Here is a 5,222-nt window from a genome sequence, read left to right as displayed (position 1 = left end):
TATATATATATATTTATATATTTATTTATTTATATATTTGTATATATATTTATAAATATAAATATATATATATATAAATACATATATATTATATTATACTACACACGCACGCACATATGCAAGCATATATTTATATGTATGCGTCTATAAATTATTCTTGTTTAAGAATAATAAATAATTGTACAGTACCAAAGTTTAGAGTAAGCCGTAAGATTAATGTAAAATTGTTTTTATTTTAGCTGAACGTAAAAGCAAGCTATAACATGCACACACACAGATACACAGAGACACAGACACAAACACACACACACGCACGAATATATATATATACACACACACACATAGATAAATGAATGCATATATATATAAATATGCACATATGTATATATATATATATATATCTGCATATATTTATATATATTCACACACACACACATATATATATATAATATATATATATATATATATATATACGGGTGCATGTATGCATAGGTGTATAAATGTATATATGCATTAATATATATAACGTATATATACATAAACATATATTCACATACGCAAATACACACACATACACACATACCCTCAACCAAAATTTTAAATTTAAATTATTTGAATAACCGCAGATGCTAGCACAAATCTATCCAATTATAACTTATAATTTCTATCAACATACGGAAATCTACCATCATATTAAAAATTTATTTAATGATAAAATCACTTATACCTTACACCTTCTATCTTGTATTTGTTTTGGAAGATTCTGTTTGGGAATGAGTAGGTCTTCCGAGAGAGAATCCTTTGAAATGATCTGTAACCACACTGTCCCTTTGAAAGGTAGCGAATGGCAACGATGAACATTGGCGAGCAAAATTAAAAACAATAAACGACTGTTTAACCCAGAAGTTAAACAATCGATTCGTTTTGTAGTTAGATATTTAACCGGTTGACTAATAATAAACTGAAGCTGAATCAATGCGTGTGTTTTTATGAATGGCAAAATGACGCTCCCAAACTATATTCTATTCCACTGCCAACCTGAACTAACGTATGAACGCATGATCTTCTCTCCCTCCTATTTTCATATATTCCTTCAAATCTTCAGTTTCACCCTTATCTACATTAAGTCATGATTCTTCTCTATTATTGCAGACGTTTCTTCATCGAAATTCCTTCACCCCTCACTACGTATCTAACATTCCGTCACCTTCTATAATTGAGAGTTTATTGCTTCAACTGTATTTTACATTAATATATCTCGCATCATATATCTCGCCTTTACTAGGCTCACAAATATCTTATTGGCAATTATTTTATACGGTAAAATTTACCAGGCTATTACATTCTAACGCTCTACAGAATGTCTTCAAAGTTTGGCACAGATTGGCAGATTTTGAGGGAAGAACGAAGTTGAATACATCGACTCAGTTACATGTTTTATCAGTTCCTGAAAGGGATAAGAGGTAAATTTTGCCTCAGCAGAATTTGAACTGTGTACTTGAAGACAGATGAATTGATACTGACCGTTCTGTCCGCGTGCTAACGATTCTGCTAGCTCAACACCTTAGATAATATAATAATAATAATAATAATAATAATAATAATAATAATAATAATAATAATAATAATAATAATAATTAATAAAAAATAATAATAATAATAACAACAACAACAACAACAACAACTTAACGTTAGCAATAATGTTATATTGGTTATTTTGCCAATCCACGTAGTTACAGGGACGTAAACGAACCAATACCAGTTATCAAGCGGTGGTGGGGGACAAACACATACACACACACACACATATATATATATATATAAAGAAAAGAAAATTGTTTATTATTAACTGCAAATTGGTGAAGATGACCAATTCGCTATTGGTAATAAACAATTATTAACTTCCCAATCTCCATTTTGCTCTTTTTTAAAATGAATATAAACTATATGTTATATATATATGTATGTATATCGTTTTAAAGAAATTCATTCCCCCAAAATACTAGGTATTGAACCAGTATTTCTTTGTATGAAACCATCCCTTCATGTGTTTACACATACTCTAATTATATATATATATATATATATATATATATATATATATAATATATATATATACCACGGGCTGTTTTCAGTTTCCTTTCTACCAAATCCACTCGCTAGGCTTTAGTCGGTCCGAGGAGGATATAGTAGAAGATATTCGCCCAACGTGCCATGTAGTGGAACTGAAACAAGACCAATGTGTTTTGGAAACAAACTTCTAACGACACGTCATGCTTTCATCATTTTAGGAATATTCAGCACCCCATGTGGCTATTATAAATCATAAACTTATTCAAGCCCCTAGAAATAACATAGACAATCTGTCAACTCATATTCCTCATTTATACGAAACCATCAAGAAACACATCCATCGATGTAAAGAAAAATATGGGAGATTCCACACGAAATGTCTTTGATTATGGATCACACTTACTACGATCTATTTTTCAATCTAACTGAAGTCTCATGCATCCCGATTTGTATGGACACCGCTTGCCGAATGGGGAGCAACTATTTTAGTACAAAAGCAAACGCTTATTTCTAAAAATACTTTTGAGAATCTGTGTCTTTGCACAATTTTGTCTATTTTCTAATGGTAAGCGGACTCTGCAGACGGCAATATATTCCCTTGCTGTGCTTCTAAGTTTACTACAGTTAAACCAACCCCTTACAAATGTAAATTTGTCATCATATTCGATGGGTGACTTTAGTCTTCTTTACGCGGATTGCTCTGCGAGCAAATGGAAATCAGGCGATATGACAGACTGGGACAATGTTTAATTTTAACCGATAAGTATTTTCTGCCACAGTTCTTTTTTGAGAGAATTGGGTAAAAATGAACTTTGGTGTTAAGTAACCAGTCTTGTTATAATGGAGCCGCTCGCAGACGACAGAGATCTTGTCTCCGAGCACAATATGGTACAGTACCATATTAGGTTCCAGCATTCCAAGACTAAATCCACCCCATCCACCCTACCATATTCATTTGACAACAAGGATCTGCATAAAGTAATCGAGGGAGCAACTGCACGAGCTGTCACCCGTCAGCTGGTCTGTTGTACACACGCAAACACTCACTCACACACATACGCACACATACACACACACGCACACACACATACACACACACATATACTTAGCAGCTGCCAGAAGATAAAATTACCAAAATATGCTAAAAGCGCACCAAGACATGACTCTTGAACAAAAGCGTAAAAAAATAATAGCAGCAACCCAAGAGAGAAACCCCGCTCTCACGATGGAAAAGCAAAAGATTAAATGGAAAACACCACCACCACCACCACCACCACCACTTCACCACCACTCATACCGTCATCACTTTCACTACCATTACCACCACCATCACCACAACTACCACCATTATCACAGGCACCACCACTGCCACCCCCCACCACAAATATTGTCACAACCACCACAACCACCAATGCCAGCACCTTTATCCCCCACTAACACCACTAGCATCGCCACTGCAACCATTAATACTACTACTACTACTACCACCACCACACACAATAACAACAACAGTACTATCACTTACAAGAAGGGACAGCAATAAGAACGCACGAATCGCAAAATATATCAACTTTAGAAGAGCGTGGAAATTATTATCTACAAACCGATGCCATGTGTAGAAATCCAGGGTGTTTTTGAATGAAAACACAGCCGAAATGTATTCTGTTCATTTATCAAGAAATTTCAAAAAAAAAAAGAAAAAAAGAAACAAAAGGAGCAGATCCAAGGCGTTCCACTTTGACAAGTTGCTTAGTAAACGCAGCATTCTCTAGAATGTCGTTAAAGGGATTTACTCTCTTTTACTATTTTACTTGTTTCAGTCATTTGGAGACCGCCTTTTAGTCGAGCAAATCAACCCCAGGACTTATTCTTTGTAAGCCCAGTACTTATTCTATCGGTCTCTTTTGCCGAACCGCTAAGTGACGGGGACGTAAACACACCAGCATCAGTTGTCAAGCAATGCTAGGGGGACAAACACAGACACACAAACACACAAACATACATATATATATATGTACATATATACGACAGGCTTCTTTCAGTTTCCGTCTACCAAATCCACTCACAAGGCATTGGTCGGTCCGGGGCTATAGCAGAAGACACTTGCCCAAGATTCCACGCAGTGGGACTGAACCCGGAACCATGTGGTTGGTAATCAAGCTACTTACCACACAACCACTCCTGCGCCTGTGAGATTGTGAGATTTTACGTAAAGGATCCTGCTCTATTTTTCGCGATCTGACTAAAATTGATTCAGACCAGTGATTCTCAAACATCTTTTACATATGAAGCCCTTTAATTACTATTTCTGGTGGACCCCTACCCATAACCATTCCGAGGCCAAAAACTAGTTTTGTAGATTCTTCTTTCAAAATTCTTATTTTGTTCGTCCCACTTTAACTTGTGTAGGTTTCCCGTATCACTTCGTGAGTAAACATATTTCCGTGTCTGGAATCAAGTTAAACATTACAGAAACTGAGACTTTTTTTCATTTTTTTTTTTTTGCAATAAATATATCTAAAGTAATGAACACTTAAAATATTACTGTGGATCCCTAAATCATTATTTTCGTTGCATAAAACCCCTAAAAGTCATATGCAAGAACATTTCAAGGAAGACGACCTCTGCATAACATCGGTAAATCGATAATCACAGCGCAGCAGTAATAAATAAAATTAAACCTAGAACAACCTGATAAATTCCTCACCTGTTATGAAGAACCAGCAGCAACTTACATCTTCCTCTTGATTTCTGAAGAGAATTGCTTGACGAAGTTTATATATCTCCATCTGACGTCCAGATTTTCAGAAGGGTAATTTACAGTAAACCATCAATCGATCGTCCTTACCTCTCGTATCATTAAATTCCTTGACATTAAAAAGAACGGACTTGCTGAAGAGCGACAAAGTCCAAAATTCGAGCAGGTATGGTTTTCGATCTGGTGAAGACTCCAGGCCACAACAATATTTGAAAATATTCTCAATGGCGAGGACGAGAATTCAGGGCTCGAATTCCCTATAATATTGACAATATTGGCCACACGATCGTTTTGCAAAAAGTCGGTTGAAAAATTACAGTCCTGCATTAAAACTTTTCTGGTGAGAAGAAACCAAAGGTTCGAATTGATCCATTGATGCTCAAGAAAAGCC

General features: G+C 35.3%; 1 long non-coding RNA gene across 1 annotated transcript in view; it reads right to left on the bottom strand.

Moving 5' to 3' along the window:
• Positions 1-587: 587 nt before the first annotated feature.
• The window catches only part of LOC118766673, an 8,602-nt gene continuing 3,967 nt past the window's right edge, over positions 588-5,222 (bottom strand). The window contains exon 3 of the long non-coding RNA XR_005002595.1: positions 588-664. This is a non-coding gene — a long non-coding RNA (uncharacterized LOC118766673). The remainder of the gene's footprint in view (positions 665-5,222) is intronic.

This window comes from Octopus sinensis, linkage group LG17, assembly GCF_006345805.1.
Source record: "Octopus sinensis linkage group LG17, ASM634580v1, whole genome shotgun sequence".
Classification (NCBI taxonomy): Eukaryota; Metazoa; Mollusca; class Cephalopoda; order Octopoda; family Octopodidae; genus Octopus; species Octopus sinensis.
This window is presented reverse-complemented; position numbering and strand designations above follow the sequence as displayed.